Genomic DNA, 20,793 nt, shown 5'->3' with positions numbered 1-20,793 from the left:
TCTCATGCGACTGTAAAGATCGGAGACCTAGACATTATGCTTCAAGAAAACTGTATGCGTTCACAAGGAGACACTCAAGTGAGATGGTAAGCATCTGGAGGGAGGAGAGAAAGCCAAACTTGCTATTGAAGAATTATTGGTACGATGAATGCTCAACTGGCTTGGGCAAACCCAAAGAATGGAGAAACCTTGGTTGTTAAGACAAATAATTTACTCCTGGTTGCTGAAAATTTAGATTCCGATCGAGATTCAAAGATGTGGTTAATTGTAACATGAAAGATCTTGAAGAATGCAATCCACTTCTGATATTATAAGCTAATGACATTTTATATGGACGTTCATCGTCGACTATCGACGGCAGTTTGTGATGTTGATAATAATGATGATGATGAGGATGATGATAAAATATATATTTGTTTGTGCTTATTTTTGTATATGTGAGAGAGAAAGTGAAAAAGAGATAAGAGAGTATGTGCTATAAATAAAAGAATAAAAAAAGACAATATCTTTAAATTACGAATACAAATACAATATAAATACATTGTGATTTTTGTTTTATTCCACTGTCCACATTGAACCGTAGATGTTTATCTCATTTTAGCAGATTTTTCAGCTTCATTAAGCTTTTCCACAATGATATTGCAGACAGCTCGGTCGTATAGTTGATGCGTAGTTTGCTGTACACTATAAACTAAAAGAATCGTTGCATTATCGTTTGTTATTTTGAGTCTAATCTACCGTGCTAATATCATAAGTAGCTAGATAAACTATTCACGCACATATGAACTAAGAAGTAATCTAATCTAAAATAAATATTTAATTGACGCTGGTTTTTGTAGCTTTCGTTAGTTTTTGTTGCTTTTGTTCTGTTTGGTTATTTATACAAATCAACAAATCTACTAGACAACAAAACAAAATTGTTAAAAACAGAAAACAATTAATAATGGAAGGAAGGAAAGAAAGAGAACATGCAAGAAGTTGTATTTCTTCTCCACTGAAGAATTTTAAAAGAATCTGCGCTTATATATATATATATATATATATATATATATATATATATATATATATATATATATATATATATCGATGAAAAGTAAACGGAACTTTTGAGTTGTATGTACGCAAGAATAAATGAACATTCTTAATATTTATATCTATTTGTACTTATCTATATATGTTTGTTTATGGATTTATATGTATGTGGTTACCTATTGTAAGAATGGTTATGTGTGTTTGTAAGAGAAGTTTGTGTGAGTCCGCATTGCAAGCGTTTATATAACGGGGTCAAGGAGTTCGCTTTGCATCTATGTAGTTCGGATTTCGATCCGACTTCGTGGCACCTTAATTAAGTATCATTTATCTTAACGCTAGGGTCGACCAAGGTAGACGAAATTAATTTAGGGAACCAAGCAAAAGGACTATTGGTGAAATGACTAACCTGTCACTCGGATTTAACATCAGCTGATCCTTAAAGTATCTCGCTTCAAATCTACTCTAATGCATACATTTGGGCCATGTTTCCGGTTTGAGGATATTTTTCCCTATTCTTTCATTAACGCCCAACGTCTCTAAAAATGTGTGTGCACACGCGCACGAGTATGTATATATATATGCACGCGCACACACACACACGCGCGCGTATATATACGTACAAGTACACACACACAGACGTATAAATACATACAAGTACACACACATACGTATATACCTGGAAGCACTCCGTCGGTTACGACGACGAGGGTTCCGGTTGATCCGATCAACAGAACAGCCTGCTCGTGAAATTAACGTGTAAGTGGCTGAGCACTCCACAGACACGTGTACCCTTAACGTAGTTCTCGGGGATATTCAGCGTGACACAGAGAGTGACAAGGCCGGCCCTTTGAAATACAGGTACAATAGAAACAGGAAGTAAGAGTGAGAGAAAGTTGTGGTGAAAGAGTACAGCAGGGATCACCACCATCCCCTGCCGGAGCCTCGTGGAGCTTTTAGGTGTTTTCGCTCAATAAACACTCACAACGCCCGGTCTGGGAATCGAAACCGCGATCCTACGACCGCGAGTCCGCTGCCCTAACCACTGGGGCTTTACGCTTCCACACACAGACGTTTATATACATACAAGTACACACACACATATGTACATGCATATATATACGTACGTATATATATCTACATTCATATATACACACAAAGTTTGGGGGTTTAGTTCACAGGTGCTCTAAACGATTAGGTACGCCAGGTAAGTGCTGTAACGGATTACTGGGGCTCCAAGGTTATAGCCGAGTCGGTAGATATGGAGTCATTGCAGATTTCCGATGCAGCGGATGTATAATTGTTAAAAAGGACGTCTAACGTTAAGGCAAGGCAAACATCTCAAGTCATATACATTATTATTATTATTGGGAAAAATCCAAAATCTTACAGTTGTTTCTAGGATATCCCAGAGTATGTGATATTCCGTTTTCAGAGACAAATTGGGGGAAAATATGGAAAATGAGAATGGTCTGTATCGATAAGATGCCAACATAGAGGAAGGAAATAAAAGAATAAGGAGATGGAAAGAGAGAAGAAAAAAGAAGCATAAAAGTTTATAGCTCAACTTTCCGAAGTTATGGAAACCAAAGTATGAACCCAGCTGTAAGATTTTGGATTTCTTCCTATAATAATATTGTGTATGACTTGAGATGTTTGCCATGCCTTAATGTTTGATATCCTGTTTAACAATTCTATTCACACACACACACACACACACACACACGTATAAAATTTAAAATTAGCACGAAGCATAAGGATGCAAAAAAGCATCAACCTGTTTGGAAATAAGAGCTAAAGTCCTAATTCGACCGCCAGAAGGCACCAAAATAATAGAAAATAACAGTAAGCGAAGAAACGCATAGAGCTAAAACACTAAAAAGCATACCTCGAAAGATTATGCCATGCAGATGCTCATATACCATGGCTTCGAGTTCTGACCCGGAGGGCCTCAACCTTCCTCAGTAGGAGCTACTGGTAAAAATTCTAAATCTGCCACGTTATATATCCATTGGTGCTTTGACTTGTTTTGCGCCAAACCAGTCCACATGGTGCATATATATTTTGCTCATTCTATATGTATGTATGTATGTACGTATGTATGTATGTATGTATGTATGTATGTATGTATGTATGTATGTATGTATGTATGTATGTATGTATGTATCAATGTATGTATGTATGTATGTTTGTATGTATGTGTATGTATGTATGTATGTATGTATGTATGTATGTACGTATGTATGTATGTATGTATGTATGTATGTATGTATGTATGTGTGTATGTATGTATGTATGTATGTATGTATGTGTACATATGTATATCATCATCATGGGCCCTCCCGTCGTTAGGTGACGTATTCCTGCTCGACAATTTCGACCGAACCGACGTGTTTTTCTTTCCTTCTCATGAGTTCTGCTATTTGTCTATCTAAATTGTGTTATGTTATTGTTAATGTGTTATCGATTCTGAACTTGCTTAGCAGGGGAATTAGAAATTCCCCCTTTGAGGTGCGAATTGAACTTTTTTGCAACTTCTTGTGTAATTTATTTACACATTTTTGAAATTATGGCTTCCCGCCAAAACACAGACAACACCCCCAGTATTAACAGGGTCAACAGGATGTGCCAAGAAGTGTTACTAGTACTTCCTTATCGCGAACAGGAGGAGGTGAACCCCTCCACCCCCAAAGCCTCAGAAGTATACAATATAGTCTACAAAGGTAACCCCAGTTTTCAGTAAGGAAAAAGAATGAATTGACAAAGAAAATGAATTAAGCAAGCCAAACTGACGCAGTTTCACGTCAGTTGCAACTATAAACCAAGAAAACCTAAAGATTAACAAGGCAGACCTAGAAAAATATAAAAGCATAGCAAAGCGTAAAGTGAACAATATAAATCCAACCCCACCCGTTGATATAATTCAACAAACAGCTAGAAAAACAATAATATTAAAAACTCTTTCACTAAAAACGAAACAAGCCGAACATATGCCAAAGGAAACGATAGGAAAGGGCCCGCTGCCCATATGGGGCGACACCAAATATGTAGCAAGAGGAAAAAATACAGCACTGTGGAGGTAAGGTTTGCTTCCGAAGAAGAAGCAAAAGAACACTTCATAGTGTCTTTGAAAACCAACGAACTGATGCTACTGCCCACTTATATGGGCAAACGTACGTCTAAGATAAAAATTTGGGAAGTCCCACCAGAAATTGACGTGGTATGGCTCGTAGCCGCTGTTTTGCTGGATTTGGAAAGTAGCGCTTCCATTCTGCAGGTCACGAAACTGCACTAACAAAACTGGTGGGGCCTCGAAATCCTCATACAGGCCACACAGTAGGATCTCGGAATTACTAAATACGTGAATGTTACATGTTGCCCATAAACAAAATAGTGGGACAGTCGATTATTTCAGATCTTTAGTTAACTAATGTGTGGGCACACTTCACTGCAACCCACAACACATTTGTTACCAGATGGCCTGCTTGAATAACTCTGTCTTAAATTGTGACCACATTTGCTGATTGTGAGGTGGAAGTTATACGAAATGTAATTTAATTTTATGCATTATTTCCATGCGCGATTGAAGCGAACTGGCGGGAAAATTACCGCGTCGGGCATTTCTTCTGGCTAAGCGGCATTTCTTTCGGATCTTTACGTTCTGAGTTCAAATGCCGTCGTGGCTGACTTTGCACTTCAACTTTTCAGTTTCGATGAAAAAGTACCAGCTGGGTCGATGTAATCGACATTACCATCCTCTAATAATTGCTTGTGCTGCCAAAACCTATAACCATTATTACCATCCTTGACAAAGTGAAATCCTTCTATTTTAAAAGTAGTTCTTGGAGTAGTGGATGATTCTGAAGCTTATGATATCAATATGGTTGCAGTGGGCATTGTTGTTTAGCCGCCATGCCCTCACAGGGTAAGAAAACTTATGATGAAGGAATTCAAACCATAGCTATCACATAATTTACTTTTCTCAGAAATAACGTACCAGTAAATACATTATAGTAACACGCCGGTTGGTTCTAGTTTGAGCGAAGCTTTGGTTGCTATTTAAAACAGGCTGAAGAACCACGTAGAGAATTTCCCGTTGCTCAAGGAAAGAAAAATAGACACAGCTTGAGTATAGTAGGCTGAATTCATTTAAGGAAGGTGAGAAAAGAAGGAAAAAAAGACGAAAACTGTTACCGCCAAGCAGCCAGCAAAATATAAATGTATCAATGTCTTATAACGTTAACATCAACATTTATTTTTTCTCTTCAGTGTTGATGGCATTATCCATGGAAATGATGTATCACCTATGCTTATACTTATATTTATCACTGGCTCCTATGCTTATATTCTGTTTCCACTCTTTTGAAATGCTATTTTATTCCAATCTCTTTGACTGACTTATTATGCAAGGTGACGATGTTATATTATCATCCATTCGTAATTATTTTTAGACAGCATTTTCCGTTACATTAATTATGGTGGCTTCATTCACTCGAGAGTGTACTGTCCCGCATTCTTTTTGCGTTTTTACTACTCTAGGTATTTACTCATTTCACGACACGACACCACATTCTGTGTTGACTGAATAATCATAGATATGTCGAATAGCTCAATTAGTGTTGCTTCAAAGTTAAGTAATTTTACTTTCTCGATCACAAAAATATTGTTCTTCTTTTTTGTAAATTCTGTTATTTAGCACAAAATAGAGGGGCATATAAGTTTAAGCATAAGTATGGTGGATGAAACTTAGAATACGCCTGTACTTGCTAAGTACATCATTACAGACCTGTGTTGAAAGTGCCCTACTTTTCTCTCTGTTTTGCCTGAAGGCATCTTGTTTTCACATTCGTCTCATATAACCTACATAATTCCAGTAGTCAATAATGTGTTCCGATAAGTACACATTGTTAAGAGGTATCGTTTCTTCTTTCTATTTCCGTTATCAACTTGAATATTTACTGAAAAGCTCGCAAAGTTTGGTATGTTTTATATGCAGTGGAACACAAAAAGCCTGACGTTTCGAACAATATTTTCGTATTTCCCACGTCGTTATTCTCTTGTTTCCAAGTTATACAAACTTATCCAAATTTCCAAACTTTACTGAATAACTTTTGCCCACACAAACCACCACTGGTTTCTTTGAACTCCGGTTTATATTTGCTGTTGATTGTTAGCTTTTTTTTTTCACCCGTATAAATGATTTCTTTAACGTTTCTGCTTTATGTGCTAGTAATTTATTGTTATTTACCTCTGTAAATGCGCGCTTCAATGCTTTGAACACACTTTGCAATCAAATAACTAGTCTGTAATCTAAAGGATTATATGAGCCTATTTTCTTGTTTATCCGCAAGTCGGTTCTGTTTGAGGAGATCTATGATCAAAAGCATTTCAGTTCTGATTATCCCACCATTTTCTATTCACAGTATACTTGGACTATCAAATCTGTCCTTCCGTTTGCTTTTTTTTTGTAACATACAATATTGTGTGACTTGAGAGATATTTCGCAGTTATTTCTAGCAGTTCTAGTGACTACATAATGACTATATCACTGGGTTGATGCGCTTATATTATTTGGTGAACTAATTTTGTTTTCATATTCGGCAGTTCATGTTGTTATTGCAACCATTTGTAAGATGTCCCGCTGCGGGAAATAACTAAAAATTTTTTAATCTGCCCGTTCCTCGAGTTTCTCACTTATTTCCAAGTTTTTTTTTTTTTTTGGTTCCTGTAATCTCTTCTTACAATTCCTGCTGCTCAAGAGCTTTTATATATTCTTTTTCAGTTTACAACCATTCTGAATTCTTGTTATGAAACTGATCTGTTTCCAATAATTCTTGCCACAAGCTATTTATAGATGTTTTATCCGTGTTGTATCGATCAGTGTTGTTTTCTGGGCCAATTCTTTATAGAATTTCATTGGGTTTACACAAAATGTTTTATTCTATTTGAAGAATTCCACTTTTTGATTTTTTATTGCACCTTCAAACTCGCTGGCTTTTTGCCTTAACTGTTAAGTCATGGAAACCACGATATTTTAGATTTACCGTTGTCACTTTCCATTTTACTCTAGGATTCGTTCAAAAAGAATGGCTGCGCAGTTACGAAGTTCGTTTCGCACGCAAGTAGATGCAGATTTGGTTTCACTCTACAGAAATTCTGATAAATCTTTTCTCGGGTTGACCCAAGCATTTGTATTGAATTTCGATGGACGGAAGCTGCACAGTAGTTTGTGCACTGTAGATATAATCTATAGACATAACCTAAATCCCAGTTAACACCGCTACGGGGCTTTTCTGTATCTCCTAGCCTGGGGTATTTGCAAAAAGGTTTTAGCCCTTCCCTCTTTGACTAAGCTATCAAAACACTACGTATGATCATTGGCACATTGGTTTAAAATTTTGGCACAAGGCCTGAAGTTTCGGGAGAAGGGGATTAGTCGATATCATCGACCTCGGTACTCAACTGGTACTTATTTTATCGATTTCGAGAGGATGAAAGGCAAAATCAACCTGGGCGGAATTTGAACACAGAACGCAAAGACGGACGAAATTCCGCCGAGAATTTAGTCCGGTCTGCTAACGCTTCTGTCAGCACGTTGCCATTTTGATACTGAATATTGATACTTTAATTCATTAAGACCATTGTATTTACCAATCATAGCCGTCTATGTTTTGTTTCTTTCGACAATTTATGAATTTAGTTGGCACTCGTCTATATTAACGACTTTATGTCTGTTAGTGCAGCTCCTCAGATCTTTCACAGTCTATTGTTTTCAGAGTAGATTTATTATGGCTTTCTTTTAGAGCTTCGTCCATGTTTATTTTAATTAATAACCTACATCCTATCGCAGACAGCGACCTTTGTAGCAATGAATTCAATTTCCCTCAGTTTTGCTTCGTGATATATTTGATAAGGATACAATACCAAACAAGGAAGACGCTGTCATAATTTCTCAGCTTGATTAACGAGTTTTCTCTACGGTGCACAAAAGTTCAGGTCAGTGTGACAGACGACCAAAATTGAATTTGTAACGGGTTAAGTATGAAAGAAAGTTATTCCGCTAACATCGCAAATCAAGAAACTTTTCCGAAATGGTTTAATAATAACATAGATGTAAGCAAAAATATGTACAGGTTGCGAAGCTCGTGAAAATATAAACAGAAAAAATTTGCTCAGAAAGGCCGGACCGAGGTGAAAAATGTATATATCGCTGCGGAGAAGGTATTATCAGTTCACTACACTGTATTATTGTAGGTACCATCAACCTAAACTACAGTTTCTGGTTTGTGAGTTGACGTCCTTATACAAAAATTCCATCTACTGCAAAAGCTTGCTATGTCTCTGTGAAAAAGTATAAAGTTGTTAGACCTATTGCCAAACCGCGTGGCGGCTACAGCGCACTCTCTTTGATAATTTTATCAGGATATCCGTCACAAATTTCCTACAGATACCTGAACAGAACCACTTAGAACTAAGCATCTCATCCTGAGACGCACCGACACGTCTATAACCAATACGATGACAGGATACATAAGCATCCTTGCATTACTACATATTAAAAATAATTTGAAAATAGTAGCCTAATTCTCTCACCTCTAATCTCTTCAAAGGAACACATTATATGAAAATTCGGCGCCCCGTTTTAAAGAACTCTATATATACATCACTGTCAAGAGATAAATATGTATAAATAAGTTGAACCTAACTGAAAATAAACATCTCACTTATGTTTGTAAAAAGAGTTTAAAAACGAATAAGAACTTTACTGATGTGCTTCTTTTTCGGATATATGAACTACTGACGATTCTGAGATTTATCATTGTTATATATATATATATATATATATATATATATATATATATATATACTTTATTGATATGCAGTTTATATTATGCAACTTTTATACTAGTCGATACTAGTTTTGTGGTATGTCCAATGAATCCTTTCTAATTTACTACGGTAAAATGTAATTTGAGGATAATTTGGTCGCTGTGTCTTGGACCTCAAGCTATGTGTGTGTATATGTCACAGATAGCGGACGTGTGTATGTGTTGGTTGACTCGCCATGACATTCATTGTATGTATGTCTATTCTGTATGTGTGTTGACGTCATGGATGCCATGATTTTTTTTCCGTCAAGAAATAACTAATAAAAATTGTGTTTAATCATTTTCATTAATAAATAGGTGTGCAGATATGACAAAAAATTGTACTGCACTGCCGAAGGTAAGTATGAAAATAAATATGCAAACAAAAAAAAATCATAATAAAATATAGTATTTCTGAGATATTTCGGGTACACACAAACATCTCTGGAGTTTTTAGTATTATTAACATGTGGCTATATGTTCGATTATGATAAAAATATCTGTAGAGATCGGTCTTGATAGGAGAAGCTTGATTTTGTTGAACTGATTAGATACGGATTAGTTGCTGGTACATTTAATAATTACGCAGTTGATCACCCATTCGGTGAACCATATTGATTTATATTGCTTAATTTTTGTTTAGTAGGTTGTTGCTATATTAGTAAGTAAACAAATTTATTGATAGAAGGTGGATTACAACGGTGAGGATTATAGTTTAAAGAAGAAGGAAAAAGAAGAGAGAAGAAATCCAGTACCATAAGGATTAACCCTCGAACAAAATACTATCTTTTATGTTGTTTTTTATGTTTATTAATCTTATTTGTCGCAAATACTTATCCTTTTAATCCTTCCTAAAAATATAATGTGCTCTAGTTGATCGTCCTTGATGGTGGTGTGCACTAGCGACAAAGGCTAGATCACATAAGATGCGATGAAAAAGAGCTAATACGTATTATCATCGCAGAAAATCGTATTTACGAGAAGGTGGGGAGCGAAACTGAATTCTGTAAGTCTCATTTCGTAAGCATTTCATACCATATGCCGAGACTCCACGTTTATCGACGACTTTTAATAGACACATCGGTGAAGATATATCAGTTTTTGTATTTTGTCGACACTGTTTCTTTTACACAATAGAAAATATAGCACAAGCCTTTTCGTTGCGTTTCTTGTTACAAATTTTCTGCAAATTGGGCAATACTATTTCCAGTCAGTCTTAAATGTCTTTTATTCTCACAAACAACAGTTTCATATTGCCAAACTTCTTGTGGTTTGGATGTGCCACAAAACAGCAATGACTTATTATATAGTTGGCATAATACTTCAAATATTTGGCAGGAGTCTAGTTGGTTATATGATCTCAGTACTTCACTGGTACTATATTGGTCGCTGCGAGATTTGAACACGCAATATAATGGACCATAACTAAACATTTTGTCCGATGTTTTAACGATTCAGCCAACCTATCGCCCTTAACCACAAAATAATAGTTTATGTTTTAAGCACTAGGTTGGCACTTTTAAGTGGGGAACGGGGTAGAAGTGGATACTATCGAGCCCAGCGTTATATTAATGCCTTATTTTAGTTAAGTGCGTTGAAGGGCAATGTTGACTTCAGTGGGATTTGAACTCAGAGCCGTAAGAAAGGCCGCGAGATATTTTAGTAAAGTTATTTATTAGTGTTTGAAAGGAAAACTAAGCAATTTAATATTTTGTTTTGACTGTCACGTGAATGTTTTCTCGTGACAATTAGTTGGAAAGTATTTGATTTACAACACCCTATGCATACATTCTGATAAATAATTCTGTCCAACTCATTCGGAATTTGAACAACAAGACTTGTTTGTTGCAAGAAGAACTTCCGTGCCTGGGATCTTTTCATATCATTAAACCCATGATAGCAGCCAGAGATGTTTAATGAATAAACTACTTTATGCGATTCGCTGTTATATTTCCAAACTAAACTTGGGGCGGAATTTTGTCAGTATTCAGCTTGGCCCCTTTAGCGAGAATAATGCCATCAATTTTTCCTCTTGAGTTTGGCATTTCGCTTCTAATGGCGTCTTCTGTATAAACACGAAAGAATCCAACCTTTCTCTCCTAATCCAACTGCTCAATGTGACGGTCATGTTTCGATCTGGTCCAGCCTCAACAAAGAGGCGCATTCACCTTGGTTGGGGATGATGTCCAAGACAATTGAATTAAATCAAAGTTGTTTATTATTATTATTATTGAGTGAGAGAGCAGTTCATGCCATCAAAGTGACACTGGGGTAAAATATACGAAGCCCAATATACCCATCATGACTACCCGTCTGATAAAGGTACACCAGGCACATGCATCACAACCATATGTGCGCGACATGGTGATCTCATATCAAGATAAACAGCACATGACCTTGCAGGTGGGGCCCAGTTAGAATTTTATTCAGGTTGAGTAGCCCATCCCGCTCAAACGGTCCCTGAATAAGGGTTGTTTAAGGATGTTGAAAGAACCACCCATGTTTCCAGAGGTGAACTATTCAAACCCCAAAGAATCCCTCTCAACACATGGCTATGATGCTCCCCCACTACTTCTGCTCGTGATCAGAGATGCACATATCGTCAGCCACTAAGGGACATGCTCAACTGGTTAAGGTCAAACAACTGACAAGCAAATCTGTGGTATTGAGCAGAATATTTGCTGTAGCCCATCTTTTATACCAAGACAAAACAATGTACATGATAACACTTCCTATTATTATTATTATTATTATTATTATTATTATTATTATTATTATATTATTATTATTATTATTATTATTATTATTATTATTATTTTACACTACTGTATGTATATGCAGCAAGCAGAGTGTTTGCTTGAGACTGTTAGACTTAGACTTATTGCTGATCCTTATAACCCGTTTCCCCCCTCTCTGTGTGTATATATATATACGTACACGCACACACATATATGGTAGAGACGCGTAGGTTAGTGGTCAGGGTGTTGCCCTCATGATTGTAACATTGTGGTTCCGATTCCTGGACTGGGTGATGCATTGTATTCTTGAGAAAAACACTTAATTTCACGTTGCTGCAGTCCACTCGCCTGGCAAACACACACACACGCACACACACACACATGCACACACACACACACACACACACACACACACACGCACCATTATGTAAGACAGGGCAAACTGAGGTGCATGTGAATATGCTTTGTTGATGAGATCTAGAAAGATCGAAAACATGTCCGTTGCTTTCATTGGTTGGCTTCACAAACAAGATCTGCTCTGCTCCAAAATGCATTGCTTTTACTTTTCAAAAATTTAACTAGCTAATAGTTTTGGAATGTTTTATAAAACTTTTTTTTTCTTAGTTTTGAAACACTTCTACAAGAAAATTTTTTTTCTATTTGTAAAAATAATCTTAATCTCAGTTAATCGAAGTTACTTTTCAACTAAGTATCTTACACACATATATTAATCTCTACCATATATGTATTTATCACGCAAGTGACTCCTCTGTGGTATGTCCTCCAGCCTTACTGTTGATACATACATACACACGCATACATAAATACATACATACATACATACATACATACATACATACATACATACATACATACATACATACACACACACACACATACATACATACATACATACATACATACATACATACATATATACATACATACATAATACATACATACATACATACATACATACATACATACATACATACATACATATATACATACATACATACATACATACATACTGCAGTGAACAGTATTACTACAATAAATGAATAGATCATAAATCACAATAAAAAAAAGCACTAAAAACCTTAAAACTGAAATTACAAATAAATCACCAATTGTACGTCTAAACTAACTAAATCGGAATATTTCTGAAACTTCTTGAAACAAACGAAATATTTCATAATGTTATTTCAATATCCTCACGTTCTTGTTCTCCGTCTTTCCTTTCAAAGACCTGCGACCAGAGAACGACGCTTGTAATATGTGATTAAAGTTTCTTATATCAGACTATGACGTCAACTCAGATATTTCTTTGTCAGGCAGGCATTTAATCAAAGGCATTCCTCCCACGACCAAACAGTATTTTTGTATATAATGGATTACATTTCCTGATATCTCTCTCCTTATTTAAGACGTTAAGTAACAGTTTGAGTTGAGATTTAATTACTGTTACAAAATACTCTGAGCAATTGCACAGAAATTCCCTCATGTCGACCTCATGTTCGTCGTTGCTGTTTAGCCCAAGGACATCAGAATTTGAGCCTTTTATGATCAACTACTCACAAACCGTCATCTTCTCGTCGTTTTTTTCTCAGGATTACTGTGTCAAGGACTACGTTTCCCACAGTATTCTTGCTTTTAGATGATAGGATGTGTAATTTGTGGGAGATTGGCTGCTATTTCTAGTAGTTTGGGTGATTGTGTTGAGACTAAATCATTAGCTCGTCATCTGTTACAATGTTGCTGCTATTCAGTCCCAAGAAGATTGGAGAAATTTATGATTAAGAGCTATCCAACCGTGGCAATCCTGTTTTTGTATATTTAGGACTACATTATGCAATGTTTCTTTCGTACCGAGGGTGAGACTTGATGGAATTTGGTTGATATTTTTATTAGGTTGAGTGTTCACAAGAGACTGTTTTGGGGGCTTTTGTCACTTGTTAAGTTGTTTTTCGCATTTGAGAACCAAATCTATGTTAATGAGTTCGATAACTCCATCGAATTCTTCGAAGAAGTGTCTCCCTCGTTTGATAATATTAAACTTAAGCGATTATAGATGTCAACACCAGTTATCAAAAGGCTATGTTAAATTGTTGATTCCTACACAGCAAAAGTAAGTAATCAATGTTTTGTAAATATTAGAAATATTTCCCAGCAAAGCTACGATCATTCTTTAAAAGAATTGGCAAGGAAATATCATCTAGAAATATTTCTGCAAGTATCTTTACGTAAAGTAATATCTAATGAAATCACAGGAGTCAACCTTCATCGAGTAAAGAAAAATATATCAAGAGGAATGCGTTCTTAATTCTTTTTTGATTTGTAATCTTCATACCGTTATTTGCAACCTTTTTTTCCGAAATGCACCAAATGACATGCAATGGAACAAATTATGGCTTCGATTAGCTGTAGAATATCTGAGATACATAAAATATAATGTTATTAAGCTAATTCTTAATCTCGAATAAAAATACATTTTATGTTTTTCTTTAATAAAATTTCCCATAATTTCCGAACCTATAAGTTACTCGATACATCTTAATAGCTTACTGTTACAGAACATTTTTAGCACTCATAGAAATGAAAATTTTATCTAAAAATTGTTTCTTTATTATTTTTCAATTGTAACACAAGAGTTTCTATGAATAAATATCTGAACAGCTTACTTCCTAAGATAATTACTTTATTCAATAGAACTTTTCTTTTTTTGCATTTTTAGTGGTTCCTAGTATATGTGATCTTTCTTAGAAAATTATATTTTAATCATATTATTATAAATGAGATATACGATTTTAATTAGAAAAATTGTTGTTAAAATCTGAGTGAATAAATAAAAATTCTCAACCAATTCAAAGTTGTAAGCTGATTGTAAATATTTCTCTTCCTTCATAATCCTCAGCATCATTAACACCTAATTACTATGTCATTTTCTCCTCCTTCCCTCATCCGCCTTCTGCAACTCTCTCTTATGAGTCTTTCTCTCTCATTGTGAATGTAGCCTTCATTTACTTATTGCCCGTCATCAAGCCCACCTAGTATGTACTCATCCTGCACCACTTAAGCTAAATACCTCTGCATCTTTTTTAGCTTTCTCTACTTCTCCCCCCTCTCTCGCTCTCTGCTATCTAAAAAGTGACGGGGACTCAACCAACCAACCAGCCAATATTTATATCGGCTATCATTATATAGAGATAAATTTCCTATGGCTTGCACCATCACTATATGTGTCATTTATTCCAGTAACGAAATATCACCAGAGAAGAGAACTAGTTATCTTACTTTTCCTATTGAGACTTCGTCTCAGTGTTAGTTGTTACCCTAAAGTATTTCCAAGTAATAAATAGTACACTTAGTCTAGAATATATTACCCTAAATCACTCTCTCTGATAAAATAAAGTGTTTAATAAAATATTGTGTCATTATTTTAGCGTTTGTTGTTGGTGGAAATTATTTTGACGCTAATGAATACAAATTCACTAAATCAAAGATGTAATAGAGATAACCGTTTCTGATTTAATGTCTGAAAACGTATTAAGATTATTTCTGAATTCTTAAGCGAAATTTGATGTGATTTCTGCACAATGCACAAGCTCAGATTGAAGTTGAATTCCTAATTGAAATTTTTAATTATAACGAAGCAATGAATTTCAAAGAGTTTTGCGTAACCTATAACCTCATTAAATCCTCAGAAGGATTTGTGGCAACGTTCCTGTAATCAACAATCAGCTTTGTTCTCTATCTTTAATAACCATCAAGCTTTATTTTCAAAGTTGTTTATGTCTTTGCCTTAATAAAAGAACACAATATTAGACATAACGACTTGGCATACTACAGTTTCTGAGCCGAGAGATGCAGCCGAATATCGTGTCATCACCATGACTTCATAAAACAATGCTTTTATAGATTCCATAATGTAAGACTGAAACAGTTGATATTAAAGTTTTACTATTATTCCAAGCTAAATGAGGAGACCACCAGCATTTTATAACTTCATTCATTTAGTCTACATAAACACCGCTTGTTTTAGATAGAGCATAACTAGTTCTATATACGATAATAACATTATTTTGATAGAACATTACTGGTTCTATATACGCTTATCGTATGTTTACCAACATATATAGAACTAGTAATGTTTTATCAAAAATGAATAAACCCTAAAGAGAAGATAGGAAATTTTAAAGATGACTGCTGCAACAACTGAGCCGAGTGCTAATTTATTTCCAAGAAAACTATTTTTATAATCCCCAATATCGATTTTCCCTTTGATATAATAATTTTTCTTTGGTTATGTTTTGTTTAAACAATTTTGTTACAATGAAACTTGATGTCATTTCCATAGGAGGTATCAACAAAAGATAGGAAGATTAAAAAAAAAATAAATAGGAAATAAATTCCAAATATTCTTTGTCATGTTATATAATTCTCTAGACCTTGCTTAATAACAACAACAATAAATAATAATAACAACAACAATAAATAATAATAATAATAATATAATAATAATAATAATAATAATAATAATAATAATAATAATAATAGTAATAATAATAGCAACTACAACAGTATTCATGGTGTTTTCAGCAACAAATGGACAAATATATTATATAAACAGATCGCAGACGGTTCTCATTACCTATTCCAGCATGTCAATCAACCATTATAAACATTGAAATGAGATAAAACTGGCACTATATTTATAAGAGTTAATCTGCGTATAAGCTTCAAAAATGATGGCTCTCTTAGTCTTTCTCCTTTTTTTTTTGTTTCCTTTCGACATATTGCATTTTTTTTTCATAACTTAAAAATTTTACCTTTGTCCGTTATAAGCATCGATCGATAATACGATAATGATAGATCATTAATGGAAATATAGATGGCACCATGTACTGATAGCAGAAAATATAAAGCAATGTATAAAAGGGAAAGGAAATATTACTGTTTCAAGAGTGGAACTGCGAACACAAAACAAGTCTTTTAGTGCCTGAATAATAGCAGTGACAATAAAATACGCAGGTTAGATACATATATACGTACATACATACATACTTACACACACACATATATATATATACACACACATTCATACATAAACACATAAAACTAGATATAAAGAGAGAGAGAGAGAGAGAGAGAGAGAGAGAGAGAGAGAGAGAGAGAAAGAGGGAAGGAGAGACAGAGACAGAGGAATATCTATATCGGTCTGCTAGACACTTTCAGCATACTATACTATATTCAAGCTTGCCTGTGCAGTTGGCAGATTTGTTTTATAAAGAATAAAAGAGTTACGACTAATCTTTTGATCGGTATAAATTGCTTAATGGAACAATGCAATGGCACAAGGGAAATAACTGAAATCAACCAGTGACATAAAGTAAGACAAACTAAGCTAAAGGATGATGTATTTGATCCTGTACGCCATTGGTTCCCCAAATTTTTTCGAAATGCCGCCCCCTTTGCACATTCCAGTTGCCTCCAACCCACAGGTCACATTACTAGCACCCCTGCTACTCACCACCTCAAAAATAGACCACTTTCCGAAGCAAATTCAAAACAACCGTATTTCACAAATAAAACTTAACCCATAACTTTTTGGTTTTACATCCTTTGGCCTCTTCATTATAACCCCACTTTTTTTCAAACTTCTTCTCCAAGGAGTGAGCTGGCAGCACTTCCCACTTTGGGAACCACTATTAATGCTAACAATTTGTAATTCTATTCGTGATGTTGTACATGTGTATTTCATTAAGTTCGATAAATTTATATACATAGTGTTCACTGAAATTTATTGGTCTATTCTGTTGTATATTGTAATAATAAAAGCGAGCAATACTAAAGCGTCTTAAATAAAAAGACACGCAAATAATGTTGGATATTCATGGCTGGAATGTCATTGAACATAAGTCTCGTCGATCAGAGTTGACCCAGGGCTAGGCAATAAAACAAGTGGAACAACACCACTGAGAGTTGAGATGAATTGGAACCGTTGTAGTTTATGGTAGAGTTTAGCCGAGAGAAATGTAAGAGAAGAGTAAAAGAAAATGCGACAAAGTGAAATGGAGAAGGAAGAGAAATAGGGAGAAGATAGGCAGATGGAAGAGAGAGAGAGAGAGAGAGAGAGAGAGTGAGAGAGAGAGAGAGAGAGAGAGAGAGAGCGAGAGCGAGAGATGCAGGAGGAGAATGAAAGAGAGTAGAACATCAATAGTGTAGCGTTTGCAGTATGTTGGTGTGTGAAAGCGTATATAAATCAATCGGATGGATTTGTGAAGGGATGCCATCTGCGTAGTTTGTCTCCGTAGCAGCTACTCGTTCCAGATGAGAAGTAGTACTTTAATGGCGTTTAGTCACACTTCCGCTGTGTAAAAGGACCATTATCTAATCACGCCGTCCCCTATGAAGAAAGCCACCCTGGCTGTTAGATGCAGATTTGACTATGTTGTAGATATGAAGTAGTTGAAAGAGGATATAAGGGGAGCTGGCAGAACCGTTAGTACGCCGGGCGAAATGCGTAGCCATATTTCGTCTGCCGTTACGTTCTGAGTTCAAATTCCGCCGAGGTCGACTTTTCCTTTCATTTTTTCGGGGTCGATAAATTAAGTACCAGTTAAGCACTGGGGTCGATGTAAATGACTTAATCCGTTTGGCTGTTCTTGTTTGTCCCCTCTATGTTTAGCCCCTTGTGGGTAGTAAAAAACAGATATAAGGGGTTGTGATATCAGCCTGTGCTGATAACCAAATTATCAGTAAATATCAAATAGAAAATCTAGCAATAGTTTCATATATTCCTAAATACCATATATATATATATATATATATATATATATATATATATATATGTGTGTGTGTGTGTGTGTGTGTATGTTAGAGCGCGGTTTTGGTTTTATATACACACGCGCGAGTGCGCACGAGTGTGTGCGTGTGTGCGCACACAGACACGTTATATATACACATTTGCGATTCATTTTATACACAAAATTAATCAGCAAAGTATACTGGAAATGAATATTGGAAAAATTCCTGGAAATTGGTCAGCGTACGATAAGAACAACCTAGTAGATCTCGTTTAATGACCACAAATTCTAATATTTCATAAGTGTCTGCTTTAGTTTGATACTTTTATGGAAATTAGCAGATCTTGAGCAACTATTTGTGGTAACGAAGAAATGTAATTACAATCTTTATGTTCTAAATTATTTCAGTCATTAATATGCTGTATGCTCCAGAATAATACATTTGGCACAATGCCACGTACTTTGGTTGAATGGGAATAGACGAGTAAAATCGATGCAGTGTTTAAACCCTGGAGGAATTATAGGCAAAGTTGTCATGGGTGCGATTTGAACATAGAAATGTAAGAAGACAGAATTTCAATGTATTTAGTACTTATTTCAAGTCCGGAAACGATTCTATCGTTCTTTTTTGGGTCGACTCGTTAAGTTGTATGGATGTAAACAATAAAGCTAAGGCGACAAACTCAAAAGGCGCACACACATAGTTCATACATACATACATACATACATACATACATACATGAAACGTGTGTGTGTTTGTGTGTGTGTACGTATGTATGCATATAAGACGGCCTTCCACGTAGTTTCGTCTACCAAATTCATTCTCAGGACACTAACCGACCTGAGGCCGTAGTAGAAGTCAATTGCTCAGGGATTCGCACAGTGAGACCGAACTCGAAGCCACATGGTTGCGAAGCGAATTTCTTCACCCCATTGTCTCTTAATTTCAAACAGGTTTCCGCGAATTTGAAGATGAAAAATACAATTGAACGAAATTCCATTTTTGTTTGTTTCAATATATCAAACTGGGTTTTTTTTTGGTTCTATTTCTATACAATTTGCTAAATTATGATTTTTAAAAGTGAGATTTATCATCATGGGAGCAAGTTTTGGGATTTCACAGCTGACATGAAGATCTGCAAATGCTGATAGTATTTACTTAAAGGCTTCCATGAACGCTTCTTCTTTGAAAGTAAAACCTTTAAAGAGAAGAAAATCTTTTTATTTACAAATTCCTTTTATGCTTCATTTCATGTTTGGCTTTACAAGATTTATGCAAATTATTCACAAATTCGCAGATTATTCCATAATTTGCTTTATAACCATTTAATCCTTCAATACACGTTCCTTTTGCATTTCATGTGCTGTCTACTGAAGTGGCAACTCCTTTTGACTTTGATTTTTTAAAAAGATATCAAACTTGGAACCGGATTAAGCTTTATTTACCCACACCTTCATGTTTAGAATTTCCTTTCTAAACTAGATGTCAGTGATTCATAAACAATTTAAAGAATCAGCCTCTAAGCTAACGTACACAATATTACATTACTACATTGTGTTATATTTTCGTAAGCAACAAACGAAGAAGTTTTACTCGTGTAAAATTCTGTATTTCCATAAGTTCAGAAAAGTCGAGTTTATTTCCATATTTTTACTGCTATAAGCAGCCGAGATGAAGAGGAAAATTCGAATTTATGAAATATTCCTGATGCTCGACAATTTATTATGATATCTATCTATCTATCTATCTATCTATCTATCTATCTATCTATCTATCTATCTATCTATCTATCTATCTATCTATCTATCTATCTACTCACACATATACATACGTGGTCTGATCAATAAGTATCCGGACTGTTGCTCACGGATTCGCATATATATCTACGTATACGCATATGTATATATGTGTATATGTATACATATATATACGTAAATGCATAACTATCTATCTATCTATCTATCACTATGTATGTATGTATGTATGTATGTATGTGTGTATGTATGCATGTATGTATGTATGTATGAATGTATGTATGTATGTGTGTATGTATGTATGTATGTATGTATGTATGTATGTATGTATGTATGTATGTATTGTATGTATGTATGTATTGTATGTATGTATGTATGTATGTACGTATGTGTGTATGTATGTATGTATGTATGTATGTATTGTATGTATGTATGTATTGTATGTATGTATGTATGTATGTATTGTATGTATGTATGTACGTATGTGTGTATGTATGTATGTATTGTATGTATTTATTTATGTATGTATGAATGTATGCATGTATGTATGAATGTATGTATTTATGTATGTATGCATGTATGTATGTATGAATGTAT

General features: G+C 35.0%; 1 long non-coding RNA gene across 1 annotated transcript; it reads right to left on the bottom strand.

Moving 5' to 3' along the window:
• Positions 1-11,850: 11,850 nt before the first annotated feature.
• LOC118765505 lies at positions 11,851-20,385 on the bottom strand. The gene is made up of 3 exons (XR_005001367.1): positions 20,374-20,385; positions 17,153-17,160; positions 11,851-11,978 (listed from the first exon to the last, which is right to left on the bottom strand). It is a non-coding gene; the product is annotated as an uncharacterized LOC118765505 (long non-coding RNA).
• Between the last annotated feature and the right edge of the window lie 408 nt (positions 20,386-20,793).

Source organism: Octopus sinensis, linkage group LG12, assembly GCF_006345805.1.
Source record: "Octopus sinensis linkage group LG12, ASM634580v1, whole genome shotgun sequence".
Taxonomy (NCBI): domain Eukaryota; kingdom Metazoa; phylum Mollusca; class Cephalopoda; order Octopoda; family Octopodidae; genus Octopus; species Octopus sinensis.
The sequence above is the reverse complement of the archived record's forward strand: the minus strand, read 5'-3'. Positions and strand labels throughout refer to the sequence as shown.